This window comes from Pseudophryne corroboree, unplaced genomic scaffold, assembly GCF_028390025.1.
Source record: "Pseudophryne corroboree isolate aPseCor3 unplaced genomic scaffold, aPseCor3.hap2 scaffold_191, whole genome shotgun sequence".
Lineage (NCBI taxonomy): Eukaryota > Metazoa > Chordata > Amphibia > Anura > Myobatrachidae > Pseudophryne > Pseudophryne corroboree.
This window is the reverse complement of record NW_026968548.1, coordinates 922,690-940,258: the sequence shown is the minus strand read 5'-3', so window position 1 is coordinate 940,258 and position 17,569 is coordinate 922,690. Positions and strand designations below refer to the sequence as shown.

General features: G+C 46.6%; 10 non-coding genes across 10 annotated transcripts; 6 read left to right on the top strand and 4 right to left on the bottom strand.

The window, feature by feature from the left end:
- Positions 1–335: 335 nt before the first annotated feature.
- Positions 336–498, bottom strand: LOC135004045 (U1 spliceosomal RNA). Its single transcript, XR_010204915.1, has one exon. It is a non-coding gene; the product is annotated as a U1 spliceosomal RNA (small nuclear RNA).
- A 152-nt stretch (positions 499–650) lies between these two features.
- On the bottom strand, positions 651–814 carry LOC135003902 (U1 spliceosomal RNA). Its single transcript, XR_010204780.1, has one exon. It is a non-coding gene; the product is annotated as a U1 spliceosomal RNA (small nuclear RNA).
- A 671-nt stretch (positions 815–1,485) lies between these two features.
- LOC135003989 (U1 spliceosomal RNA) lies at positions 1,486–1,648 on the bottom strand. The gene has a single exon (XR_010204868.1). It is a non-coding gene; the product is annotated as a U1 spliceosomal RNA (small nuclear RNA).
- A 152-nt stretch (positions 1,649–1,800) lies between these two features.
- On the bottom strand, positions 1,801–1,964 carry LOC135003884 (U1 spliceosomal RNA). The gene has a single exon (XR_010204764.1). It is a non-coding gene; the product is annotated as a U1 spliceosomal RNA (small nuclear RNA).
- A 6,778-nt stretch (positions 1,965–8,742) lies between these two features.
- On the top strand, positions 8,743–8,816 carry TRNAN-AUU (transfer RNA asparagine (anticodon AUU)). The gene has a single exon. It is a non-coding gene; the product is annotated as a tRNA-Asn (tRNA).
- A 1,381-nt stretch (positions 8,817–10,197) lies between these two features.
- On the top strand, positions 10,198–10,361 carry LOC135003901 (U1 spliceosomal RNA). Its single transcript, XR_010204779.1, has one exon. It is a non-coding gene; the product is annotated as a U1 spliceosomal RNA (small nuclear RNA).
- Positions 10,362–10,513: 152 nt separating this feature from the next.
- Positions 10,514–10,676, top strand: LOC135004044 (U1 spliceosomal RNA). The gene has a single exon (XR_010204912.1). It is a non-coding gene; the product is annotated as a U1 spliceosomal RNA (small nuclear RNA).
- Positions 10,677–11,350: 674 nt separating this feature from the next.
- Positions 11,351–11,514, top strand: LOC135003912 (U1 spliceosomal RNA). The gene has a single exon (XR_010204790.1). It is a non-coding gene; the product is annotated as a U1 spliceosomal RNA (small nuclear RNA).
- Positions 11,515–11,666: 152 nt separating this feature from the next.
- LOC135003986 (U1 spliceosomal RNA) lies at positions 11,667–11,829 on the top strand. Its single transcript, XR_010204865.1, has one exon. It is a non-coding gene; the product is annotated as a U1 spliceosomal RNA (small nuclear RNA).
- A 655-nt stretch (positions 11,830–12,484) lies between these two features.
- On the top strand, positions 12,485–12,648 carry LOC135003866 (U1 spliceosomal RNA). The gene has a single exon (XR_010204747.1). It is a non-coding gene; the product is annotated as a U1 spliceosomal RNA (small nuclear RNA).
- Positions 12,649–17,569: the final 4,921 nt, after the last annotated feature.

Below are 17,569 nucleotides of genomic sequence, written 5' to 3'. Positions count from 1 at the left end.
TGCGGTGCTTGGATGACCCTTAGTTTGCATTAAACACCCCCACCCTCCTTCCGTGTGGGTCTCATGTTGGCCATGCCCCAGCCCCTGAAGCATTCAAGCTGATTTCTTGCAGCAGCTTGGCACTGTAACAGCTCCAGAGCTGCTCTGTAAGGCAAGTAAAAGGATGTGGGCCCTGCAGCACTACCTGTAGTTTGCATTGTGCATTGGAAGGCACAAAGTAAGCAGACAGGAGGAGAAGTCAGGAAAGTGCACAAGGGTATAAAAGGGAGGGGCTCAAGAAAAAAGAAGTGGAAACAGACAGCAAACTAGGCTGTAGAGAGACCTGAGACAAAGAGATCTGAATTATACGAGAGCCGACCAGGGGAAACACAAATTCTGCAGTCAAGTTTCCCACATTTGGGGAAATCGCAGGGGCAGCACACCCAGAGTGCAATGGGTGAGCCTTGCCCTGGGAGAAGCACCTTCATGATCATAGTATCTCACCTGGCAGGTAAGTAGGAGTTGGGCTAGAGCTGGGGAGGGTCGCTGCTCGGGCACCCCCCTGTCAAGTGAAGGAGATCCAACTGAGGCAGCACAAGGGAACTCTCGAAAGAAGAACAAGGCTAGAGAAAGATCTGAGACAAAGAAATCTGACTTTTACCAGAGCTGACCAGAGGAAAACACAAACACAGTCCCCCACTACAACAAATAATGCAGTCGAGTTACCCACATTTGGGGAAATCACAGGGGTCAGCATACCCAGAATGCAATGAATGAACCTCACCCTGGGAGAACAATCTTCATGACCATGGTATCTCCTATGCAAAATAAGTATGATTTGGGATAGGGCTGGGGAGGGCCGCTGCTCAGGCACATCTCTGTCAAGTAAAGGAGATTCAACTGAGGCAGCACAAGGGAACTCTCATCTGGGGACAACAACTGCAGGGAGAACACATATTTTCAGATGAACATGGGAGGGAAGAAGGCTGCCTAATACTGAAGCACCCCCAAACAACAAACCAAATGCAACAACTAGTGCAAGCATTCCTGGGGGAAGGCCTGCAGCAGATGGATTTGCATATGGTGATGTCATCCAAGCAGTCGGTCAAAGTTGGCTTCAACCCTCGTCTGCATATGAAAAGAGAAAAGCGGCGTGTAGGGCATGGCGGCCTTTTGCGGCGCTTGGATGACCCCTAGTTCGCATTAAACACCTCCACCCTCCTTCGGTGTGGGGCTCATGTTGGCTATGCCCCAGCCCCTGAAGCATACAAGCTGATTTCTTGCAGCAGCTGGGCACTGAAACAGCTCTAGAGCTGCTCTGTACGGCAAGTAAAAGGGTGTGGGCCCTGCAGCACTACCTGTAGTTTGCATTGTGCATTGGAAGGCACAAAGTAAGCAGACGGGAGAAGTCAGGATAGTGCGCAAGGGCATAGAAGGGAGCAGCTCAAAAAAAGAGAAGTGGAAACAGACAGCAAACTAGGCTGGAGAGAGACCTGAGACAAAGAGATCTGAACTATACGAGAGCCGACCAGGGGAAACACAAATTATGCAGTCAAGTTTCCCACATTTGGGGAAATCGCAGGAGCAGCACACCCAGAGTGCAATGGGTGAGCCTTGCCCTGGGAGAAGCACCTTCATGATCATAGTATCTCACCTGGCAGGTAAGTAGGATTTGGGCTAGAGCTGGGGAGGGTCGCTGCTCGGGTACCCCCCTGTCAAGTGAAGGAGATCCAACTGAGGCAGCACAAGGGAACTCTCGAAAGAAGAACAAGGCTAGAGGAAGATCTGAGACAAAGAAATCTGACTTTTACCAAAGCTGACCAGAGGAAAGCACAAACACAGTCCCCCACTACCACAAATAATGCAGTCGAGTTTCCCACATTTGGGGAAATCACAGGGGTCAGCATACCCAGAATGCAATGAATGAACCTCACCCTGGGAAAACAATCTTCATGACCATGGTATCGCCTATGCAAAATAAGTATGATTTGGGATAGGGCTGGGGAGGGCCGCTGCTCAGGCACATCTCTGTCAAGTAAAGGAGATTCAACTGAGGCAGCACAAGGGAACTCTCATCTGGGGACAACAACTGCAGGGAGAACACATATTTTCAGATGAACATGGGAGGGCAGAAGGCTGCCTAATACTGAAGCAACCCCAAACAACAAACCAAATGCAACAACTAGTGCAAGCATTCCTGGGGGAAGGCCTGCAGCAGATGGATTTGCATATGGTGATGTCATCCAAGCAGTGGGTCAAAGTTGGCTTCAACCCTCGTCTGCATGTGAAAAGAGAAAAGGGGCGTGCAGGGCATGGCGGCCTTTTGCGGCGCTTGGATGACCCCTAGTCCGCATTAAACACCTCCACCCTCCTTCGGTGTGGGGCTCATGTTGGCTATGCCTCAGCCCCTGAAGCATTCAAGCTGATTTCTTGCAGCAGCTGGGCTCTGTAACAGCTCCAGAGCTGCTCTGTACGGCAAGTAAAAGGGTGTGGGCCCTGCAGCACTACCTGTAGTTTGCATTGTGCATTGGAAGGCACAAAGTAAGCAGACGGGAGAAGTCAGGATAGTGCGCAAGGGCATAGAAGGGAGCAGCTCAAGAAAAGAGAAGTGGAAACAGACAGCAAACTAGGCTGGAGAGAGACCTGAGACAAAGAGATCTGAATTATACGAGAGCCGACCAGGGGAAACACAAATTATGCAGTCAAGTTTCCCACATTTGGGGAAATCGCAGGAGCAGCACACCCAGAGTGCAATGGGTGAGCCTTGCTGTCACGTTTGAATAGAGAAAGGAGGATCACAAATTATATGTGATCTAAGGTGTGGTGATTACCTGCAGGAATAATCACCAATAATGTTTTCAAGTGACTGTATATATATAATTTTGTATTCTTTCAGCCGAGATGTGACAACATGGCTGACATGCAATGTCCTGCATTTGACCCCCATAGGTCCAGGCCAAGAGAGATCTGCAGTCCATTTAAAGTAATCCAAAACTGGGATTGATATTTTAGCTTTTATTTTTACTTAAAGTACAATAACTTTTACCATTTTAATTTGTTTTAATAGTATATTGACAGTATTGTTTTCTTTCAAAAATCCACTTAATTTTCTTTACCCTATTATTAAAATGGTAATTGACAAAAACAAACTACATTGTCACCAGAAGAGCAATACAAAATGTACAAGTGATATATTAAAATCATCTTTCCAGCTTGAATTTCAATGATGCATTGGGGCAACAATTTTGTGAGAAACATCTTCACCCTTAAATAAAGATTTTCTTAATTCCTTACCTGTGTGCTAATTAGATATCACCTTGTTTTCACATTAAACAGACTTCCACATGAGAAAGCAGCATGAGAATGCTTATTAGCCTTTGTCAGTATGTACTTTTGCAAAGTGTCGCTGTGGCGCAATCAGTTAGTGTGTACGGCTATTAACCAAAAGGTTTGTGGTTCAATCCCACCCAGGGATGTAATTGACCTTGTTATCAGATTTTGGTGATCTTTAAGTAGACAAGTCAAAATTTCGAAAACCCCTGTTATGGTGTAGGGTACCTGGCCTTCTTGCTGCAATTGTTCATGCCGTTGGCTTGTGTTCTGTTGAATGCCACGTTCTGCCACGTTCTGCGGCATGCTTAAGGTGTGAGCTGGTAAGATGCTCACCTTAGTTTAACAATAAATCATTTCCTCGAAATGTCCGTCTCCCTGGGCACAGTTCCTATAACTGGAGTCTGGAGGAGGGGCATAGAGGGAGGAGCCAGTTCACACCCTTTGAAAGTCTTAAAGTGCCCATGTCTCTTGCGGATCCCGTCTATACCCCATGGTTCTTAATGTGACCCCAGCATCCTTTACGGACTAAGAGAAAAGGATGCCCTTGTGTACTATCCTGACTTCTCCTCCCGTCTGCCTACTTTGTGCCTTCCAACGCACAATGCGAACTACAGGTGGTGCTGCAGGGCCCACACCCTTTTACTTGCCTTACAGAGCAGCTCTGGAGCTGTTACAGTGCCCAGCTGCTGCAAGAAATCAGCATGAATGCTTCAGGGGATGGGGCATGGCCAACATGAGCCCCACACCAAAGGAGGGTGGGGGTGTTTAATGCGAACTAGGGGTCATCCAAGCACTGCAAAAGGCCGCCATGCCCTGCATGCCCCTTTTCTCTTTTTATATGCAGATGAGGGTTCCAGCCAACTTTGGCCCACTGCTTGGATGACATCACCGTATGCAAATCCGTCTGCTGCAGACCTTCCCCCAGGAATGCTTGTACTAGTTGTTGGATATGGTTTGATATTTGATGGTGCTTCAGTATTAGGCAGCCTTCCGCCCTCCCATGTTCATCTGAAAAGATGTGGTCTCCCTGCAGTTGTTGTCCCCAGACGAGAGTTCCCTTGTGCTTCCTCAGTTGAATCTCCTTAACTTGACGGGGGAGGGGCTGCCCGAGCTGCCACCCTCCCCAGCCCTATCCCAACTCATACTTATTTTACATATTAGATCTCTTGATCATGAAGATTGTTCTCACAGGGTGAGGTTCATCCATTATATTTTAAAATAGGAAGGTACAAATTACATATTTGAATTGCATCTATGTGCTGGATTCAAATGCCCCCCCCTTCCTTTCTCAATTGTGCCCGTCAGCAGCTATTCTAAGGTTGCTGCCAATGGGTGTGACACATTAATTTCTTCTGTGGGGTACACTGGACTCCACAAGGATTCACATTGGGGTGTAGAGTAGGATCTTGATCTGAGGCACCAACCGGCTCAAAGCTTTTGACTGTTCCCAAGATGCTCAGCGCATCCTCCTCTATAACCCCGCTTCCATGAACAGGGAGCTCAGTTTGTAGTTGGTGCCTTCAGTAGCAGGCCACTTAACAGGGGCCTGCCTCAGGCAGCCTATTCTTAGCTATTAATTTTGACAAGAAAAGAAGAACTTGTTTTATGAGAATCTACAAGGGCTGCAGCAGGCTAGGTCTAATAGACATCTTTACTGCAGCTTCATCACTCCCAGCGGCGCTGTATACTCCCGTGCCCTGGTTGCTGGGTCACTGCAGCGGAGGCTCCGGTTTCTTCCTAAGGTCAGTCACACACACACCGCCCTTCCGGATCACGAGGCCGCTGATTAAGGGGAGCGTGGCCGTAGGGGGTGGGCCGTGTGCGCACTGGGGTGGACACTGATTACTGGGCAGCCGCTCCACTAGCCACCAGGTACAGTTAAGGAGCACAGGTCTGGGGGTTTTTCTCCTATATTAACCCAATTTTGTACTGCCCGCAGCGCTATGTGATAGGTAATAGGGCCTGATTCAGGTTGGATTGCAATCACAATAAGCAATCCAACTGCAAAAATTGCTAAGAGCATACGCATGTGCCTGCATGCGATCGCCTCTGCCTGTCAATCGGGGCAGGGGGGGAGAGTGGGGTCAGCAACACTCCATTTCCAAGTCAGGGATGGAGCAGTGCGGGGGCAAGGCTTCAAAATGGGGTCTGCAATGGAGGAGACACAGGGGGCGTGGTCACAGCGGCTGTATGACATCACATTCAGCCGCTGTGATCACAAAAATGGTGGCGGCTTCCTGCGCGCACATACAGTCTGCACCAGCAGGAGGCTACACCATTGTTTATGATCACGCTGAACTGCAGTGCGACTGCAATTACAGCATGGTCAAGAAGGGAGGTGTCATACTGGGTGGCCATGCCCTGTCACTGTGCAGGAGCCAGCACCGCTTACACACTAGTCCCCGGGTGCAGCCCCCAACCCCCGGGACACCCGGAGCAACAAAATGTAGATTCAGGCCACCAGGCCACGCCCCTACCTATGAAATCATGCCTCCTTTTTACCATTGCGCTGCTTATTTGCACGCACTGCATTACAATCTCCCTCGCCACCTCTCTGGGTGTCACCAGTGATAGTGACACCTCTGCCATGCTTGTAGCAGCTGGTCCAAAGATCTATGCCTCAAGCCCTGAGTGTTTGCCCTTGTGACTTGTTGATCATCATAGCGAAGCAGATGCTTACAGAAAACTGCAGGGGCTTAGATTGAAAATAAAAAAAATTGATGGGTATAAGGTAGAGAGGAGCGGGTTCGGTTCTCCGAGAACCGAATTCCCCACGAACTCCACGTGGTTTACACTGGTCTGAGGCAGGCTCGGTTGTTCCCGCCTGACTCGGAAAACCTGAACAAGGGAAAATGTCATCATCCCGCTGTCGGATTCTCGCGAGATTCGGATATTATATATAGAGCTGCGCGTTGCCGCCATTTTTACTCGTGCATTGAAGAGAGAGCGGAGAGGACGTGGCTATGTTCTCTCAGTGGAAATCTCAATATCAGTGCTCAGTATCAGTGGTTACTTATTGCTGCTCAGTAATACTAGTAGTGTGTCTCTCCTGCTCAGTGTCAGTTCTCAGTAGTATCCTCATCAGTGCTCAGTATCACTGCTCATTGTCTTGTGCTGCATTGTGGTGCTCAGCATACTACAGTACATTACTAATAGTCCAGTGCTGCATCTTGCTGCTCAGTGTCAGTTCTAGTATCCTCATCAGTGCTCACTATCACTGCTCATTGCATTGTGGTGTTCTGTATACTACAGTAATATAGTAACATATAGTAACATAGTTTTTGAGGTTGAATAGAGGCAAATTGCCCATCGTGTTCAACCTGTTTTAAGTTGTGATGATTCTACATACTTGCTGAATAATGTTTTATGACTAGTTAACTACTATAACTCATGTTACCCCCGGATTAACCATGTTGATATTTTAAGTATTATAACCTTGGATAGCTTTTTCATTCAGAAATGTATCCATTCCTTTTTTAAATCCAATTACAGAGTCCGCCATTACCACCTTCCCTGGCAGGGAATTCCACATCCTGATTGCCCTAACAGTGAAGAACCCTTTCCTCCATTGCATTCTGAATTTCCTCCAGTCGCAGCGAGTGACCACGTGTTCTTTTAATAAATAATTCCTCTGATAACTCTTTGTTATGTATCTTTACATATTTGAAGATATTAATAATATCTCCTCTTAGGCACCTCTTTTCTAGTGTATACATATTCAGCCTAGTAAGTCTTGGGTATGGGTGAAGATGTTTCTCACAAAATTGTTGCACCAAAGCATCATTGAAATTCAAGCTGGAAAGATGATTTTAATATATCACTTGTACATTTTGTACTGCTCTTCTGGTGACAATGTAGTTTGTTTTTGTCAATTACCATTTTAATAATAGGGTAAAGAAAATTAAGTGGATTTTTGAAAGAAAACAATACTGTCAATATACTATTAAAACAAATTAAAATGGTAAAAGTTATTGTACTTTAAGTAAAAATAAAAGAGCCAAAATATCAATCCCAGTTTTGGATTACTTTAATTAACAAAAAACAATGCATATAGCAGAGGATAGTTTCAATCTGCCTACCTCTGGGTTATGGGCCCAGCATGCTTCCGTTGCAGTACTCTGCTGCTCATGTAAGTGCAAGAGATCCTGAAGCACTCACTCATCATGGGAAAGTACCAATGTGTTTCTTACAAAAACTCTCCAGATTATTGACTTTTTAAAGTTTTTCTAGGAAACGTTCTAGATGAATGCTTATTAGCCTTTGTCAGTATATACTTTTACGAGGTGTCTCTGTGGTGCAATCGGTTAGCATGTTTGGCTATTAACCAAAAGGTTGGTGGTTCAATCCCACCCATGGATGCAATTGACCTTGTGATTAGATTTTGGTAATCTTTAAGTAGACAAGTCAAAATGTCAAACTCCCTTTTATGGTGTAGGGTACCTGGCCTTCTCTGATGTAATCAGAGTTAGATTTGATTAAGTGATTTTATAAAAAACAGCTAGGAAGCACAATTTAGCAGTGGGTTGCAGAGAAAAAAAACTATGCTGGCAGAAAAGTCCAATTGAGTGATTAAACAGCTCTTCATTTTCTGATTTTATGTTTATGCTAACAAATTTGCTCTCTGAAAAGTGTCCACAAAGTAAAGTCTCTGATTAACACCTTTGTAGGAATGGTTTTTCACCTATTACTGAATTAAACTTGCTTCATTGGAAAGGCAGCAAGATGCATCCTCATTTCAATGTCTACTGAAATAATACAGGTTGACACCAGGAAACATAAACGTCACTGCATCCTTGCTGCTTCCTCATGGGGAAGTCTGTTTAATGTGAAAACAAGGTGATATCTAATCAGCACACAGGTAAGGAATTAAGAAAATCTTTCTTTATGGGTGAAGATGTTTCTCACAAAATTGTTGCACCAAAGCATCATTGAAATTCAAGCTGGAATGATGATTTTAATATATCACTTGTACATTTTGTACTGCTCTTCTGGTGACAATGTAGTTTGTTTTTGTCAATTACCATTTTAATAATAGGGTAAAGAAAATTAAGTGGATTTTTGAAAGAAAACAATACTGTCAATATACTATTAAAACAAATTAAAATGGTAAAAGTTATTGTACTTTAAGTAAAAATAAAAGAGCCAAAATATCAATCCCAGTTTTGGATTACTTTAATTAACAAAAAACAATGCATATAGCAGAAGATAGTTTCAATCTGCCTACCTCTGGGTTATGGGCCCAGCATGCTTCCGTTGCAGTACTCTGCTGCTCATGTAAGTGCAAGAGATCCTGAAGCACTCACTCATCATGGGAAAGTAGCAATGTGTTTCTTACAAAAACTCTCCAGATTATTGACTTTTTAAAGTTTTTCTAGGAAACGTTCTAGATGAATGCTTATTAGCCTTTGTCAGAATGGACTTTTACGAGGTGTCTCTGTGGTGCAATCGGTTAGCATGTTTGGCTATTAACCAAAAGGTTGGTGGTTCAATCCCACCCAGGGATGTAATTGACCTTGTGATCAGATTTTGGTGATCTTTAAGTAGACAAGTCAAAATTTCAAACCCCCTCTTATGGTGTAGGGTACCTGGCCTTCTCTGATGTAATCAGAGTTAGATTTGATTAAGTGATTTTATAAAAAACAGCTAGGAAGCACAATTTAGCAGTGGGTTGCAGAGAAAAAAAAATTATGCTGGCAGAAAAGTCCAATTGAGTGATTAAACAGCTCTTCATTTTCTGACTTTATTTTTATGCTAACAAATTTGCTCTCTGAAAAGTGTCCACAAAGCCAAGTCTCTGATTAACACCTTTGTAGGAATGTTTTTTCACCTATTACTGAATTAAACTTGCTACATTGGAAAGGCAGCAAGATGCATCCTCATTTCAATGTCTACTGAAATAATACAGGTTGACACCAGGAAACATAAACGTTACTGCATCCTTGCTGCTTTCTCATGTGGAAGTCTGTTTAATGTGAAAACAAGGTAATATCTAATCAGCACACAGATAAGGAATTAAGAAAATCTTTCTTTATGGGTGAAGATGTTTCTCACAAAATTGTTGTCCCAATGCATCATTGAAATTCAAGATGGAAGATGATTTTAATATATCACTTGTACATTTTGCATTGCTCTTCTGGTGACAGATTTCCGCAAATGTGGGAAACTTGACTGCATAATTTGTGTTTCCCCTGGTCGGCTCTCGTATAATTCAGATCTCTTTGTCTCAGGTCTCTCTCCAGCCTAGTTTGCTGTCTGTTTCCACTTCTCTTTTCTTGAGCTGCTCCCTTCTATGCCCTTGCGCACTATCCTGACTTCTCCCGTCTGCTTACTTTGTGCCTTCCAATGCACAATGCAAACTACAGGTAGTGCTGCAGGGCCCACACCCTTTTACTTGCCGTACAGAGCAGCTCTAGAGCTGTTACAGTGCCCAGCTGCTGCAAGAAATCAGCTTGTATGCTTCAGGGGCTGGGGCATAGCCAACATGAGCCCCACACCGAAGGAGGGTGGAGGTGTTTAATGCGAACTAGGGGTCATCCAAGCGCCGCAAAAGGCCGCCATGCCCTGCACGCCCCTTTTCTCTTTTCATATGCAGACGAGGGTTGAAGCCAACTTTGACCCACTGCTTGGATGACATCACCATATGCAAATCCATCTGCTGCAGGCCTTCCCCCAGGAATGCTTGCACTAGTTGTTGCATTTGGTTTGTTGTTTGGGGGTGCTTCAGTATTAGGCAGCCTTCTTCCCTCCCATGTTCATCTGAAAATATGTGTTCTCCCTGCAGTTGTTGTCCCCAGATGAGAGTTCCCTTGTGCTGCCTCAGTTGAATCTCCTTTACTTGACAGAGATGTGCCTGAGCAGCGGCCCTCCCCAGCCCTATCCCAAATCATACTTATTTTGCATAGGAGATACCATGGTCATGAAGATTGTTCTCCCAGGGTGAGGTTCATTCATTGCATTCTGGGTATGCTGACCCCTGTGATTTCCCCAAATGTGGGTAACTCGACTGCATTATTTGTTGTAGTGGGGGACTGTGTTTGTGTTTTCCTCTGGTCAGCTCTGGTAAAAGTCAGATTTCTTTGTCTCAGATCTTCCTCTAGCCTTGTTCTTCTTTCGAGAGTTCCCTTGTGCTGCCTCAGTTGGATCTCCTTCACTTGACAGGGGGGTGCCCGAGCAGCGACCCTCCACAGCTCTAGCCCAACTCCTACTTACCTGCCAGGTGAGATACTATGATCATGAAGGTGCTTCTCCCAGGGCAAGGCTCACCCATTGCACTCTGGGTGTGCTGCCCCTGCGATTTCCCCAAATGTGGGAAACTTGACTGCAGAATTTGTGTTTCCCCTGGTCGGCTCTCGTATAATTCAGATCTCTTTGTCTCAGGTCTCTCTACAGCCTAGTTTGCTGTCTGTTTCCACTTCTTTTTTCTTGAGCCCCTCCCTTTTATACCCTTGTGCACTATCCTGACTTCTCCTCCTGTCTGCTTACTTTGTGCCTTCCAATGCACAATGCAAACTACAGGTAGTGCTGCAGGGCCCACACCCTTTTACTTGCCTTACAGAGCAGCTCTGGAGCTGTTACAGTGCCATGCTGCTGCAAGAAATCAGCTTGAATGCTTCAGGGGCTGGGGCATGGCCAACATGCGACCCACACCGAAGGAGGGTGGGGGTGTTTAATGCAAACTAAGGGTCATCCAAGCACCGCAAAAGGCCGCCATGCCCTGCACGCCCCTTTTCTCTTTTCATATGCAGACGAAGGTTGTAGCCAACTTTGACCCACTGCTTGGATGACATCACCATATGCAAATCCATCTGCGGCAGGCCTTCCCCCAGGAATGCTTGCACTAGTTGTTGCATTTGGTTTGTTGTTTGGGGGTGCTTCAGTATTAGGCAGCCTTCTGCCCTCCCATGTTCATCTGAAAATATGTGTTCTCCCTGCAGTTGTTGTCCCCAGATGAGAGTTCCCTTGTGCTGCCTCAGTTGAATCTCCTTTACTTGACAGAGATGTGCCTGAGCAGCGGCCCTCCCCAGCCCTATCCCAAATCATACTTATTTTGCATAGGAGATACCATGGTCATGAAGATTATTCTCCCAGGGTGAGGTTCATTCATTGCATTCTGGGTATGCTGACCCCTGTGATTTCCCCAAATGTGGGTAACTCGACTGCATTATTTGTGGTAGTGGGGGACTGTGTTTGTGTTTTCCTCTGGTCAGCTCTGGTAAAAGTCAGATTTCTTTGTTTCAGATCTTCCTCTAGCCTTGTTCTTCTTTCGAGAGTTCCCTTGTGCTGCCTCAGTTGGATCTCCTTCACTTGACAGGGGGGTGCCCGAGCAGCGACCCTCCCCAGCTCAAGCCCAACTCCTACTTACCTGCCAGGTGAGATACTATGATCATGAAGGTGCTTCTCCCAGGGCAAGGCTCACCCATTGCACTCTGGGTGTGCTGCCCCTGCGATTTCCCCAAATGTGGGAAACTTGACTGCATAATTTGTGTTTCCCCTGGTCGGCTCTCGTATAATTCAGATCTCTTTGTCTCAGGTCTCTCTCCAGCCTAGTTTGCTGTCTGTTTCCACTTCTTTTTTCTTGAGCCCCTCCCTTTTATACCCTTGTGCACTATCCTGACTTCTCCTCCTGTCTGCTTACTTTGTGCCTTCCAATGCACAATGCAAACTACACACCCTTTTACTTGCCTTACAGAGCAGCTCTGGAGCTGTTACAGTGCCAAGCTGCTGTAAGAAATCAGCTTGAATGCTTCAGGGGCTGGGGCATTGTCAACATGAGCCCCACACCGAAGGAGGGTGGGGGTGTTTAATGCGAACTAAGGGTCATCCAAGCGCCGCAAAAGGCCGCCATGCCCTGCATACCCCTTTTCTCTTTTCATATGCAGATGAGGGTTCCAGACAACTTTGGCCCACTGCTTGGATGACATCACCGTATGCAAATCCGTCTTCTGCAGAACTTCCCCCAGGAATGCTTGTACTAGTTGTTGCATTTGGTTTGTTGTTTGGGGGTGCTTCAGTATTAGGCAGCCTTCTGCCCTCCCATGTTCATCTGAAAATATGTGTTCTCCCTGCAGTTGTTGTCCCCAGATGAGAGTTCCCTTGTGCTGCCTCAGTTGAATCTCCTTTACTTGACAGAGATGTGCCTGAGCAGCGGCCCTCCCCAGCCCTATCCCAAATCATACTTATTTTGCATAGGCGATACCATGGTCATGAAGATTGTTCTCCCAGGGTGAGGTTCATTCATTGCATTCTGGGTATGCTGACCCCTGTGATTTCCCCAAATGTGGGAAACTCGACTGCATTATTTGTGGTAGTGGGGGACTGTGTTTGTGCTTTCCTCTGGTCAGCTCTGGTAAAAGTCAGATTTCTTTGTCTCAGATCTTCCTCTAGCCTTGTTCTTCTTTCGAGAGTTCCCTTGTGCTGCCTCAGTTGGATCTCCTTCACTTGACAGGGGGTGCCCGAGCAGCAATCCTCCACAGCTCTGGCCCAACTCCTACTTACCTGCCAGGTGAGATACTATGATCTTCACTGTTAGGGCAATCAGGATGTGGAATTCCCTGCCAGGGAAGGTGGTAATGGCGGACTCTGTAATTGGATTTAAAAAAGGAATGGATACATTTCTGAATGAAAAAGCTATCCAAGGTTATAATACTTAAAATATCAACATGGTTAATCCGGGGGTAACATGAGTTGTAGTAGCTAACTAGTCATAAAACATTATTCAGCAAGTATGTAGAATCATCACAACTTAAAACAGGTTGAACACGATGGGCAATTTGCCTCTATTCAACCTCAAAAACTATGTTACTATATGTTACTATATTACTATGTTGCTGTAGTATACAGAACACCACAATGCAATGAGCAGTGATAGTGAGCACTGATGAGGATACTAGAACTGACACTGAGCAGCAAGATGCAGCACTGGACTATTAGTAATGTACTGTAGTATGCTGAGCACAACAATGCAGCACAAGACAATGAGCAGTGATACTGAGCACTGATGAGGATACTACTGAGAACTGACACTGAGCAGGAGAGACACACTACTAGTATTACTGAGCAGCAATAAGTATCCACTGATACTGAGCACTGATATTGAGATTTCCACTGAGAGAACATAGCCACGTCCTCTCCGCTCTCTCTTCAATGCACGAGTAAAAATGGCGGCAACGCGCAGCTCTTTATATGGAATCCGAATCTCGCGAGAATCCGACAGCGGGATGATGACATTTTCCCTTGTTCAGGTTTTCCGAGTCAGGCGGGAACAACCGAGCCTGCCTCGTACCAGTGTAAACCACGTGGAGTTCGTGGGGAATTCGGTTCTCGGAGAACCGAACCCGCTCCTCTCTACCTTATACCCATCAATTTTTTTTATTTTCAATCTAAGCCCCTGCAGTTTTCTGTAAGCATCTGCTTTGCTATGATGATCAACAAGTCACAAGGGCAAACACTCAGGGCTTGAGGCGTAGATCTTAAGACCAGCTGCTACAAGCATGGCAGAGGTGTCACTATCACTGGTGACACCCAGAGAGGTGGCGAGGGAGATTGTAATGCAGTGCGCGCAGATAAGCAGCGCAATGGTAAAAAGGAGGCATGGTTTCATAGGTAGGGGCGTGGCCTGGTGGCCTGAATCTACATTTTGCTGCTCCGGGTGTCCCGGGGGTTGGGGGCTGCACCGGAGACTAGTGTGTGAGCGGTCCTGGCTCCTGCACAGTGACATGGCATGGCCACTAGAGATGTGCACCGGAAATTTTTCGGGTTTTGTGTTTTGGTTTTGGGTTCGGTTCCGCGGCCGTGTTTTGGGTTCGAACGCGTTTTGGCTAAACCTCACCGAATTTTTTTTGTCGGATTCGGGTGTGTTTTGGATTCGGGTGTTTTTTTCAAAAAACCCTAAAAAACAGCTTAAATCATAGAATTTGGGAGTCATTTTGATCCCAAAGTATTATTAACCTCAATAACCATAATTTCCACTCATTTTCAGTCTATTCTTAACACCTCACACCTCACAATATTATTTTTAGTCCTAAAATTTGCACCGAGGTCGCTGGATGACTAAGCTCAGTGACCCAAGTGGCCGACACAAACACCTGGCCCATCTAGGAGTGGCACTGCAGTGTCACGCATGATGGCCCTTCCAAAAAACACTCCCCAAACAGCACATGACGCAAAGAAAAAAAGAGGCGCAATGAGGTAGCTGTGTGACTAAGCTCAGCGACCCAAGTGGCCGACACAAACACCTGGCCCATCTAGGAGTGGCACTGCAGTGTCACGCAGGATGGCCCTTCCAAAAAACACTCCCCAAACAGCACATGACGCAAAGAAAAAAAGAGGTGCAATGAGGTAGCTGTGTGACTAAGCTCAGCGACCCAAGTGGCCGACACAAACACCTGGCCCATCTAGGAGTGGCACTGCAGTGTCACGCAGGATGGCCCTTCCAAAAACACTCCCCAAACAGCACATGACGCAAAGAAAAAAAGAGGCGCAATGAGGTAGCTGTGTGACTAAGCTCAGCGACCCAAGTGGCCGACACAAACACCTGGCCCATCTAGGAGTGGCACTGCAGTGTCACGCAGGATGGCCCTTCCAAAAAACACTCCCCAAACAGCACATGACGCAAAGAAAAAAAGAGGCGCAATGAGGTAGCTGTGTGACTAAGCTCAGCGACCCAAGTGGACGACACAAACACCTGGCCCATCTAGGAGTGTCACTGCAGTGTCACGCAGGATGGCCCTTCCAAAAAACACTCCCCAAACAGCACATGACGCAAAGAAAAAAAGAGGCGCAATGAGGTAGCTGTGTGACTAAGCTCAGCGACCCAAGTGGCCGACACAAACACCTGGCCCATCTAGGAGTGGCACTGCAGTGTCACGCAGGATGGCCCTTCCAAAAAACACTCCCCAAACAGCACATGACGCAAAGAAAAATAAAAGAAAAAAGAGGTGCAAGGTGGAATTGCCTTGGGCCCTCCCACCCACCCTTATGTTGTATAAACAGGACATGCACACTTTAACCAACCCATCATTTCAGTGACAGGGTCTGCCACACGACTGTGACTGAAATGACGGGTTGGTTTGGACCCCCACCAAAAAAGAAGCAATTAATCTCTCCTTGCACAAACTGGCTCTATAGAGGCAAGATGTCCACCTCATCATCATCCTCCGATTCATCACCGTGTACATCCCCCTCCTCACAGATTATCAATTCGTCCCCACTGGAATCCACCATCTCAGCTTCCTGTGTACTTTGTGGAGGCAATTGCTGCTGGTCAATGTCTCCACGGAGAAATTGATTATAATTCATTTTAATGAACATCATCTTCTCCACATTTTCTGGAAGTAACCTCGTACGCAGATTGCTGACAAGGTGAGCGGCGGCACTAAACACTCTTTCGGAGTACACACTTGTGGGAGGGCAACTTAGGTAGAATAAAGCCAGTTTGTGCAAGGGCCTCCAAATTGCCTCTTTTTCCTGCCAGTATACGTACGGACTGTCTGACATGCCTACTTGGATGCGGTCACTCATATAATCCTCCACCATTCTTTCAATGGTGAGAGAATCATATGCAGTGACAGTAGACGACGTGTCCGTAATCGTTGGCAGGTCCTTCAGTCCGGACCAGATGTCAGCATCAGCAGTCGCTCCAGACTGCCCTGCATCACCGCCAGCGGGTGGGCTCGGAATTCTGAGCCTTTTCCTCGCACCCCCAATTGCGGGAGAATGTGAAGGAGGAGCTGTTGACCGATCAAGTTCCGCTTGACTTGATAATTTTCTCACCAGCAGGTCTTTGAACCCCTGCAGACTTGTGTCTGCCGGAAAGAGAGATACAACGTAGGTTTTAAATCTAGGATCGAGCACGGTGGCCAAAATGTAGTGCTCTGATTTCAACAGATTGACCACCCGTGAATCCTGGTTAAGCGAATGAAGGGCTCCATCCACAAGTCCCACATGCCTAGCGGAATCGCTCTGTCTTAGCTCCTCCTTCAATGTCTCCAGCTTCTTCTGCAAAAGCCTGATGAGGGGAATGACCTGACTCAGGCTGGCAGTGTCTGAACTGACTTCACGTGTGGCAAGTTCAAAAGGTTGCAGAACCTTGCACAACGTTGAAATCATTCTCCACTGCGCTTGAGACAGGTGCATTCCACCTCCTATATCGTGGTCAGATGTATAGGCTTGAATGGCCTTTTGCTGCTCCTCCATCCTCTGAAGCATATAGAGGGTTGAATTCCACCTCGTTACCACTTCTTGCTTCAGATGATGGCAGGGCAGGTTCAGGCGTTTTTGGTGTTGCTCCAGTCTTCTGTACGTGGTGCCTGTACGCCGAAAGTGTCCCGCAATTCTTGTGGCCACCGACAGCATCTCTTGCACGCCCCTGTCGTTTTTTAAATAATTCTGCACCACCAAATTCAAGGTATGTGCAAAACATGGGACGTGCTGGAATTTGCCCAGATATAATGCACGCACAATATTGCTGGCGTTGTCCGATGCCACAAATCCACAGGAGAGTCCAATTGGGGTAAGCCATTCTGTGATGATCTTCCTTAGTTGCCGTAAGAGGTTTTCAGCTGTGTGCGTATTCTGGAAAGCGGTGATACAAAGCGTAGCCTGCCTAGGAAAGAGTTGGCGTTTGCGAGATGCTGCTACTGGTGCCGCCGCTGCTGTTCTTGCGGCGGGAGTCAATACATCTACCCAGTGGGCTGTCACAGTCATATAGTCCTGAGTCTGCCCTGCTCCACTTGTCCACATGTCCGTGGTTAAGTGGACATTGGGTACAACTGCATTTTTTAGGACACTGGTGAGTCTTTTTCTGAGGTCTGTGTACATTTTCGGTATCGCCTGCCTAGAGAAATGGAACCTAGATGGTATTTGGTACCGGGGACACAGTACCTCAATCAAGTCTATAGTTGGCTCTGAAGTAATGATGGATACCGGAACCACGTTTCTCACTGCCCAGGATGCCAAGGCCTCAGTTATCCGCTTTGCAGCAGGATGACTGCTGTGATATTTCATCTTCCTTGCAAAGGACTGTTGGACAGTCAATTGCTTGGTGGAAGTAGTAAAAGTGGTCTTACGACTTCCCCTCTGGGATGACCATCGACTCCCAGCAGCAACAACAGCAGCGCCAGCAGCAGTAGGCGTTACACTCAAGGATGCATCGGAGGAATCCCAGGCAGGAGAGAACTCGTCAGAATTGCCAGTGACATGGCCTGCAGGACTATTGGCATTCCTGGGGAAGGAGGAAATTGACACTGAGGGAGTTGGT